Source organism: Myotis davidii, unplaced genomic scaffold (genome assembly GCF_000327345.1).
Source record: "Myotis davidii unplaced genomic scaffold, ASM32734v1 scaffold568, whole genome shotgun sequence".
Taxonomy (NCBI): domain Eukaryota; kingdom Metazoa; phylum Chordata; class Mammalia; order Chiroptera; family Vespertilionidae; genus Myotis; species Myotis davidii.
Genome location: NW_006299372.1, coordinates 951926 through 962879, shown reverse-complemented (window position 1 = coordinate 962879; position 10954 = coordinate 951926). Strand labels below are relative to the sequence as shown.

At 37.7% G+C, this 10954-nt stretch overlaps 1 pseudogene; it reads right to left on the bottom strand.

The window, feature by feature from the left end:
* Positions 1-3478: 3478 nt before the first annotated feature.
* The window catches only part of LOC102765264, a 17455-nt pseudogene continuing 9979 nt past the window's right edge, over positions 3479-10954 (bottom strand).

The window sequence follows — 10954 nt, the reverse complement described above, 5'->3', positions numbered from 1 at the left end:
TTGGTGACAGAGCAAATAAAACCACACTTTTCATGCATGAACATTCTAGTCCTCTCCATTTTTATTTCCTCTTCTCCCAATCATTGCAGCTGCATGAGCTACTAGCTGAAAATTGGTGGATGCAGAGCTGGCCACATGGAGTGTTCACATGATTTTTGCCATCTGTCTTTAACACTCCAACATGTATCTCTCTGTAACATAGCAAGAAAACCTCCACCTGAAATCATTAACCACGCTGAAGTCCACATTTTCTAAACGTGCAGATTATGGAAAGATCAAGAACTAAAGGGGGAATGAGATAATTTATGTGCGGAAAAGATGTGAATATTATAAAAGAAAAAGTGAAAGAAAGTAGGTAATTAAAGGAATAGCAGGAAGGAGATGGACAATTTCCAAGAACAATATATTCCTCCCACTGTAAAGCTGGGGAGATTAATTTCCTCTTTCTATCATAGTTACTGGGACAACCTCTTCAGAGCTAATAAGTTTTATTGGTTCAGTTAAAAAAAATTCATTATACTGGACCTATGTAAATCTAATTATAGTTGTTATAACCTTTTATTAAAATTTTATTTTTTTAGATATTATATGTTAAATTATACTATACTGGAGGCTTTACACACAACATTTGTGCACTCAGGGTTGGGGGGGGTGCGTTGAGAGGGGGGCCTCAGTCCGGCCTGGGTCCTTTTGCAGTCTGGAAGCCCTCAGGGGATGTCTGACTGCTGGTGGGCCTAAGCTGGCAGTCAGACATCCTGAGCGATGGAGGTGGGCTGCTGCGCTAGCCAGCCTTCAGCCAGGCTTGTGGCTCAGCAGCGCTCCCCCTGTGGGAGCACACTGACCACCAGGGGGCAGCTCCTGCATTGAGCATCTTCCCCCTGGTGGTCAGTGCGTGTCATATCAACCAGTCATTCCCCCATTCAATCGATTTGCATATTAGCCTTTTATTATAAAGGATTTTACATAAACCTTCATAAATAGGTTAGAATCACTCTACTTTTATTGCTAACTTTGGAGTGAATTAGAAGAGCATTAGAATGTATTAAAATTAACTATGCATACAGGATCACCTTTTGAAAATGCATATTTTAAAAAACTGGCTTAACCAAATTTAAGCTAAAGGAGATTCTATGAACTGATTGGAGAAAAGCAGTTCCATCCTGAAACATCGTAAAATGAGCAGGATTCAAAATTAATTAAGCTCTACTCTTACTTGTAGGGGGATTTCTAATTAGAAGTTTCTTCTTAGAGAGTATGATATTATGTCATCAAATTTTAATCCCTTTCTAATATGTTCTGGATATAGACATTCAATTAAGGAAACCCATGTCCAAAATCTTCATTTAAGAGAGTAGATTTGAACCTCTCAAACTAAGTGTGATTTTGGAAACTCCCCAAGTCTGTTTCAGCTCCTAAGGGAACATTACAATTAAGTCATTTGCAGGCTAGATAATAATTCTTAAAGGCAGAGAGTGCTTCCTATATACCAGTACTTTATTCTTGCAAGATGCACTAGATTCCATAAAGGGTAAATCTTTGTATTGCCGAGGCAGAAGTTGGTAGTTAGGTAGAGAACAAAGATATTATCTTATTTTGAGTTGTCTTCATATTTTGAAACATTTTGTCTGTGACGAGAATAAATGCAGAAGCTCGGGTTGAGTTAGATGGCATGAGATGATAAAACTAAGTCTAACAGCCACACCACCACTGTTGTTGAGATAAGAACACATACACATACAGCCATTATAATTTGACACTGAAGATAAATCCAGAGTTGGAACACTCTAAGTTGGAAGACTGATGATCTATCAAGACTGGAAGCCAACTATTCAGTTACTAGGTGTCACTGAGAGAAAGATCCATAGCCCTAGAAAATATATAAGGAAATATAGTTTATGGAAAAACCCTACATAAAACCAAAAATGAGTCATAAATTGAGTCAGGAGAAAATGGGAATTTGTGATGAGTTTTTTTTTTTACTAAATTAAACAGACTTGAAGCAGCCTATGTGGCCATTAATAGAGGAATGAATAAGGAAGATGGGATATTACTCAACAATAAAAAGGAATGAAATCTTGCCATTTGTGACAAGATAGATGAACCTATAGGATATTAAGCTAAGTGAAATGAGTTAGATAAAGACAAATACCATATGGTTTCACCTATATGTGGAATCTAAAAATCCAAAATAAATGAACAGACAAGACAAAACAGAAACAGACCCATAGATACAGAGAACAAGCTGATGGGTGCTAAAGGGGAGATGAGAGAAAAATTTAAAAAATATTAAAAATATATAGGCATGCATAAAAAATAAACTAAACTGACTTTTAAAAATAAATGAATTTCCTAATATCAAAGTAGTCTTCATAGTTGATAAACTGGGAAACATTAGAATACTAGTTGGAGTAATAGCTGAAATCATCATAGATCAGACAGAATCAATATTAATAAACTCCATAAATCTTCTTACTGGGAATTTTCAAAATTTAGAACATTATTAAACTTTCTATATTTACTATAAAAAAACCCTACATTTAGTTTCATTTCTATTGTTTTGTAAAGTGTTTCTAATTGATGCAACAAAGGTGAAAGCCTGGTCTTCTTCCATTTGCAAAAGCTATGAAGGGGAATATACTTTTAAATTCATTGACTCATAGTGGAGAAAAAGAGAGAAATTACTTTGAGCAAATTAAAGGAGATATTATTTTGCTCAAATGGGACAATATTATGAAAGGCAAATAATAAATGCTTGGGGGTGAGATTAAATTAGTTGTGTGGCTTTACAAGTAATTTGAACTCTTCTGCTTCTCAATTTCTTTATTCAAAAAATAAGGGTAATAACTCCTAAGTGGAGAGGTTGCTGTGATGTGATTAGAATTTGCAAAAACCATCATGTAAAAAATGATATTGAACTTTTGTTATTGAGATATGATTTTCTGGAGTTCATTTGAGAAAATTAAGGATGATTCTCCTGGATACTTTGAAATTACAGACAAAGAAGATCCACAGTTGGATCTTATTTCCGGTATGAATAAAGATGAGCATGGTTAAATTTTGCAGCAATGAACGAAATTTAGGGCACTTTGTTTTATGAGCGTCCTGCTATGTGGGCCATTCTGTCATCTATTTCATATTGTATTGTGTCTGCTAAACTGGTTTGGCCAATTTAGCTGAGCCTTAATCTAGCAGGGAATTAGAATATGAGATGAAGAACCAATTTAGTACAACGATCTTGGGATAAGCTTAATAAAAGTATTGTATCTTGGCACATTTTGGAAGGTTCTGGTACAATATGAAAAAATCTATAGCTAAAATATTGAACGATGGTACTTCCCATTTCATTTGTCACAGTTGATACATAAGAGCAACAGCAGCATATGATGGGAGTCTAATATGCTTTGCCATCAAATGAGAAGATCTAAGATCTGGGTGTGAATTTAGGGGTAAATGGACGAAGGAGGATGTTTACCCTGATTTAGTCTCCAGCAGTGGGTCTACCTCCAACTTTGGCAAAAGTAGTTCCCGTGTGGTCCAGCTAATACATTAAGGGAACAAAATCAGAGTTTGGAATCAAACTCCAGCAAATAAGTAAAACGTTTCTCTACCTCTCCTTGTTCTTTGTACATACACACCACTGAAGGATATTTTATGGAAGGATGCCTGTTTAAAAATAGGTTGTGGATTTTATATAGGTACATTATGTATCTGTAAAACAGGGTTTATAATGTTTACTCACCTTATTTTCTTACCTTACATAATTTAATGAGACTTTTGGGTTGAAGGAGTTTTGAAACAATTGATTATTCGGTATAAGCCTAAGGTCACTAGCGAGAGCTTTTGTGAAAATTGCACCAAGAATAAGATAGAAATAGGCCCTCTTTCACTCTTCCTTAGCCCTTTGTTTGTCCAGTTTTGCTTTTCTTTCAAAATTAGAGGAATAGGAAATGAATTTATATTAAAGGTGTTTTTCTTTTCAGAGCTCGCTTTCATTGTGACTTCAGTGACAGTAATTCAACAGGAGAGTTGAAAGACACTATGTGTAATAGTTTAGAGCAGGGATTTCGGAGCCAGGCTGTTGGGTTTGAGCTTTGTCCCTGCCACTTACTTCGACCTTTGGCAAGTCATTTAGCATCTCTGCTCCACGGTTTCCTTTATGTCAAACGGGGTAATTCCATCGAGTTGTTTGTGGGGATTAACTGAATTATTTCATGTGCAATACTGAGAATAGTGCCTGATGCTTCCTAAATTCTCAGAAATTCTCAGGCAATTTCCTTTCTCTTCCTATTATTACTGGAAAGGTAGCCTTTCCTTCTCCCCATCCCAGGAAATCTATGACAGCCTGAGCTGGTTAGCTGATTTTTGAATTTTTAGGGAGAATGTGGAAGGGTATTTGAAATTAGTTCCTTACTATTTGGGAAACCAGCACCTTATTCTCCAGAATTGGGGCATCCTGACTCAGAAAAAGAAATGAAGAGTTTCCTCCACATTATTATTATATGTGAAGATGAGTTCAGCTTTTGTGGGAGGTGGAAGGTTTATGTTACAATGCATTCTATGTGACAAACTGAAATCTAATTAATCGAAGGAGCTTGTAATAGCAAGAGATTGCAACAGCTAGGCTGGTTCTGCATGCTCAACATGACTAAGAAATAGATAACCCCATGGTACCCTTGTTCCTTCTGGTGCCTACATTTATTGTGTAAGAAATATGAATTAATCTCTGTAGCTAGGAGTTGAGGTTATTAAACATCCTTCCCTTAGCTGGAAATGTCAGAGCTTTAGGTTCCTTATTGATATTATGTCTAGAAGAAAGAATTTAAGCTTTAAAATTAAGCCAATCAGTTGCACTTTTGCTTGGCAGCCTGCACCTTGGGAGAGAAATCCTCCCATCCCTCTCTTTTTGTCTTCCCTACCTGCTTTCCTCTGATGACTTATATACCTCACAGTTGTGCACATAGTTTAAATACAAGAAATACTTTATAAATAAGAATCTTGCATTACTTTGAATTGTCTACAGAGTTAAAATGATATTGATATTTATTTACTAGAGGCCTGGTGCACGTATTCGTGCACCGGTGGGGTCCCTTGGCCTGGCCTGCAGGGATTGGCCAGAAACCAGCTCTCCGACATATCCAGAGGGGTCCCAGATTGTGAGAGGGTGAAGGCCAAGCCAAGTGACCCCACTGGTGCACAGTCAGGGCCAGGGAGGGACTGTGGGAGGGTTCCAGGGCATGCCCAGCCTGTCTCACCCAGTCCTGATTGGCCAGACCCCAACAGCAAGCTAACCTACCAGTTGGAGCATCTGTTCCCTGGTGGTCAGCGTGCATCATAGCTACTGGTCAAACGGTAGAACATGGAATGGTTGCTTAGGCTTTTATATATATATATAGATTTCACCCACATATATTTATTGTGGTCACTCTTCTAACCATTGGGATATAGTGGTGAACAAGAACAATACAGTAAAATGAGATTGAAGACATGCATATAAAGAATGATAATTTCAGAAATTGATTAATTTTGTAAAAAAAAAGGTTAAACAGGTAAATGTGATAAAGAAGATAGGATGGCCCTAACTGGTTTGGCTCAGTGGATAGAGCACTGGCCTGGGGCTGAAAGGTCCCAGGTTTGATTCTGGTCAAGGGCATGTACCTTGGTTGCGGGCACATCCCCAGTAGGAGGTGTGCAGGAGGCAGCTGGTCAATGTTTCTCTCTCATCGATGTTTCTAACTATCCCTCTCCCTTCCTCAAAATATATATGTATTTTTTAAAAAAAGAAGATAGGATGATGCAAGAGAAAGGCATACAGGCTGAATTTGTCTTCAAAGAAAACTCAATAATAGCAAAAGCTATAACCATTACAGGCTGTATTCTTTGACTACCAAAAATTAATGGCAACACCAAATTGAAAATTAAAATTAAGGAAAAATGTTCTCTTAAGTTATTAAAATAACCATAAGGACAAATAGGGAAATCAAAATGGTCGTTACAGAATCCATAGAAAGTAATGAAAATAACAAGCCCACTTATAAGATGCTACTAAGTCTATATTCAGAAGAATACCCATTGCCCTTAAAGCTTAGCTATTTAAAATAAAGAAGAAAAATTAAAAACCTGTTCTTCAGCTTACACAAGAAGATTGAAGAAGGTGCCAAGGTAATTTAATGGAGGAAAGTTTTGGATTAAAACTGAAAAGATCCATGACTCACATTTTGTTCTATACCTAAAAAGTAACTTCAAGTGGATCATAAATCTAAATGTAAAACCTAAAACCACAAAGCTTCTAATAAAAGTAGAATAGTTTCACAGGTATATACATAAACAAAAATGTATCAAATTGCAAAACATAAATATGTGCAGGTCATTGTATGCCAATTTTACCCCAATAAACCTGTAAGAAACACTTTAGAGTAGAAAAATTGAAAAAGAAATAGGATATTATGCAAAAATATTCAGTGTACTATGTATAAATGTATTGCATTTTATACATATTTATTAGAAAGTAGAAATTAATGCCCAAGTGAAACCTGGCTTAACATTTATTTCTGAAATGGTCAAAAGTAGGAAAAATAGAAACTACTCCTGGATGGACAATAAATAAACTCAAATAAGGCTGACTCCTTTCAATCTATACTTCAATATAGCCTTAACCTATATTTCCATCCCTGGCCATACACTCTCTCTAAGCATCAGCCAACTGATTTTTAACCTTCATTAAATTAAGTACCTTATGCTTGAAAGATATTTCTATCTTTCTTTACCTGGCAAAGTTCCCATTATTATCCTCAAAATTCAGACTTGGCCAACTCTCTCAGGAAGTATCCCCCTCCCCCCCGCCCTTATTGCTGCCATTAGCATCTCCTCTTGTGCAGGAGTATTCTTCTCATCTTACATCTGTATTTGCATTTCTATTTACCTGACCTTTTTCGAGGCAGAGAAGTTGTTTTATTTATAATCATATTTTCCCATTATATAGGTATGACTCAAATTCTAATCATATGTGGCACAAATGTGAGAAACAAGATGCTGGGTATAGGGTTGATTGTTCTTCAATGTTAATTGGTTTCTTGTATAATACACTCTTTGGCCAGGGACTAAATGACAGGTGTATGAAGGCAGTGAGGTTTTAAGTTTGCCTGGGCTCCAGTAAGAAAAGTAACTCTTAGTGACAACTCAGGCGGAAGAAACAGTTTTTCCATTTCTAATCATCATTTTATGTTTATACACCACAGGAGAGAAATATCCGTGGTCTTGTTTCTGATATACTGTTTCTCTGGAAAAATTCAAAACCATCCTATTTTGTGAGTTGATTTCTTGTTCCAGCCCGATTTGAAATATCTGCAATAACACAGCTTGCACGTCTTTATGTGTCAGAACTGCTCACAGTTCATTTTCCGAGCAAGCACTGCAGCTCGGCATTTAAAATGGATTATAAGGAAATGTGTCTGACTATCATAATTTTATGCAACAAGACTAAGTATTTCCTGTCATCTTTGCTGAGGTCTTTTATAAGTGGAGATAGATCTAATTTGTTAAAGGAGATGGGAGCAAATAAAAATTCGTAAGTTTTAAAACTACATAGGAGAGGGAAAGCAGGGATGATCATGTTTGTTGTTTTGATCATTAAATGTTCCTCCAGAATTTTGTCATCTTTGGTAGGAAAGTCAGTTCAAGTCTGTGAACATCAGATTCAGACTCCTGAATGAGGAGAAATGTACAGCTGATTTCTAAGACCTTTTAGAATATGATCTTCTAGGGTGGGAGATGCACATTTTCTCTCATCTAATGGAGGGACTCTTGCATTTGATTCTCTTCATCTTTATCCTAATCAATTATCCTATATAATAAAACCCTAACATGCAAATCGACCGAACGGCAGAATGACTGGTTGCTATGACAAGCACTAACCACCAGGGGGCAGATGCTCAATGCAGGAGCAGCCCCCTGGTGGTCAGTGCGCTCCCACAGGGGGAGCGCCACTCAGCCAGAAGCCAGGCTCACGGCCTGCGAGTGCAGAGGTGGTGGCCTCTCCCGCCTCCACAGCAGCGCTAAGGAGCAGTGAGCCCAGCTTCTGGCTGAGCAGCACAAGGAGCGGGCCTAAGCTGGTAGGCGGACACCCCCCAGGGGTCCCGGACTGTGAGAGGGTGCAGGCTGGGCTGAGAGACCTCCTCCCCGCCCCCCCCCCCCCCCCCCCCCGCCAGTGCATGAGTGTCATGCACCGGGCCTCTAGTTAATAAAAATAATAAGAAAAAAGAAAAAAATTACCCCTGACAGGGTTGCTCAGTTGGTTGGAGCATCGTTCTGTACACTAAAAGGTTGCAGGTTTGATTTCAGGTCAGGGCACCTATCTAAGTTGTTCAATCACTGGGGTTCACTCACATTGATGTTTCTCTCTCTCTCTCTCCCTCTTCCTCTCTAAAATCAATTAAAAAATATCCCCTGATGAGGACTGAAATATGTTTTTTAATGAAAAATTATCTTTTGCTTCATCTTCACGGTTAGTTTTAGTAAGTGGCATTAAGTTCAAGTTGGGATTAAACAGAGAACGCAGGGAGCAAAATATAAAGACTGTAGCATTCACTCTGCACAGTTTTTCATTTTATGGTCCTAAGAAATTTCAGAATTGCACATAAGGTGTCAAAATTATGTATAGTGCAGTGACTCTGGGAATTCTAAATGATCAGTGTACTGCTAAAAAATATTTTTCCTCTTGGGGACTTTTCTCATTAAAACTAATGCTTTCCCACAGTGATAAATTTTACATTTGGAATAAACTGCACATTCAGAAGTTAGAGAATTACTAATGGGCTTCAGAGGCTTTTTCTTACTGAAGTTAAAATGCCGTATTCGAGAGGAAATCTTTTAAGAGGGTAATAGATTGATGTTTGTGTTTGGAAGACAAATGATCTTGGTGTGAGTTGCTCCTCTGGAGTCTCCTCCGGAGTCTAACGGTTTCTAACGCTCCTGGGTCACCGCAGAAAACTGAACACGTGGGCAAAGGAATTGAGTTATACGTTTCACCTTCAACATTAATAACCTGGATGAGATTTGCATTTTAGGGCAAAAATCAGAACTGTCTTATAACATCGCTTTTCCACAGTATTTGCAGCAAGTAAAAGATTTACATAGCATTTCAACTGTAAGTTAGAAAAGGTCAGGACGGTTGAAGTATTATTTAAATTCAGAAATGATTAAAAACAATAATGGCATTCTTTATTCAGTAGGTCAGGTAACTCGCAAAGGGAGGGCTCACGAGGCAACATGGAAAAACCATTCGTCTAAGAGTTTAAAAACCTAACTTTTCCTATAGGCCTAGCCCTTACTTTAATAGCCAAGGTGGTCTGCATGCCTGCGTTGGGTACTGATTCCTCATCAGTGAAATGGGCTCATGGAATTATAGTTCAAGTCCAGTCTCTGCCATTATTGATAACTCACCCTTTCCTTTTAGGGAATCATTTTGCATTTGACTCAGAGGCAATGGAGATCGACAGTAGGCTCTTCTTATTAAATTATTATTTTAAAATCAAAATATTAAGATACATTTCTAGAAGTGGGATCACTGGGTCAAATGGCAGTTCCATTTTTAATTTTTGAGGAAACTCCACACTGTTCTCCACAGTGACTGCCCTAGTCTGCACACTGTTCTCCACAGGGGCTGCACCAGTCTGCATCCTCACAGCAGTGCACGAGGGTTCCTTTTTTCCACATCTTCACCAGCACTTGTCATTTGTTGATTTATTCATGGTAGCCATTCTGACAGGTGTGAGATGGTACCTCATGGTCACTTTAATTTGTATCTCTCTGATGATTAGTGACACTTAGCATTTTTTCATATGTTTCTTGGCTATTTGTACTAGTATGTGTCCTCTTTTGAGAAGTGTCTAATTTGGTCCCTTGCCCATTTTTAAATTAGATTGTTTGTCTTCCTTTTGTTGAGTTGTATGAGTACTTTATATATTTTGGAAATTAATCCCTTATCAGACATTGGCAAATATGTTCTCCCCTACAGTGTGTTCCCTTTTCATTTTGATGCTGGTTTCTTATGCTGTGCAAAAGCTTTTTATTTTGATATAGTCCCATTTTTTTTTATTTTTCCTTTTTTTTTGTCTCTTGCCCTAAGTATAATATCAATGAAAATACTGCTATGTGAGATGTCTGATATTTTGCTGCATACATTCTCTTGTAGGATTTTTATGGTTTCAAGAGTAACATTTAAGTCTTTTATCTATTTTGAGTTTATTCTTGTGTACGCTGTAAGTTGGTGGCCTAGTTTCATTTGTTTTGCATGTACCTGTCCCATTATGCCAATACAATTTATTAAAGAGGCTGTCTTTACTCCATCCTATGCTCTTGCCTCCTTTGCCAAATAAATACTAATTGAGTATAATGGCTTGGGTTGATTTCTGGGTTCCAGCAATCCCACTTTGAGGAATATATCCTAAGAAGCCTGAAATACCAATCAGAAAGAATATATGCACCCCTATGTCATAGCAACATTATTTACAATAGCTAAGATCTGAGAACAGCCTAAGTGCCCATCAGTAGACAAGTGGATAAAACAGCTGTGGTACATTTACACCATGGAATACTATGCAGCTGTAAAAAAGAAGGATATCTTACCCTTTGAGACAACATGGAGGGACCTGGAGAATACATTGCTAAGTGAAATAAGCCAGAGAAAGACAAATCTCACATGATCTCACTTATATGTGGAACCTAATGAACAAAATAAACTGACAACTAAAATAGATCCAGAGACATGGGAGCATGCAACAGGCTGAGGATTCTCAGAGGGAAGTGGTGGGGAAGGTGGCAGGGAGAAGAGATTCACCAAATAACTTATATGCATATATGCATAATCCATGGACATAATGTTAAGTTTTTTGGCCAGTGACGTGGGCTGTGAAAGAATCACAACAGAGAAGAGATGGATGTGGAGAGAGTTTATTTT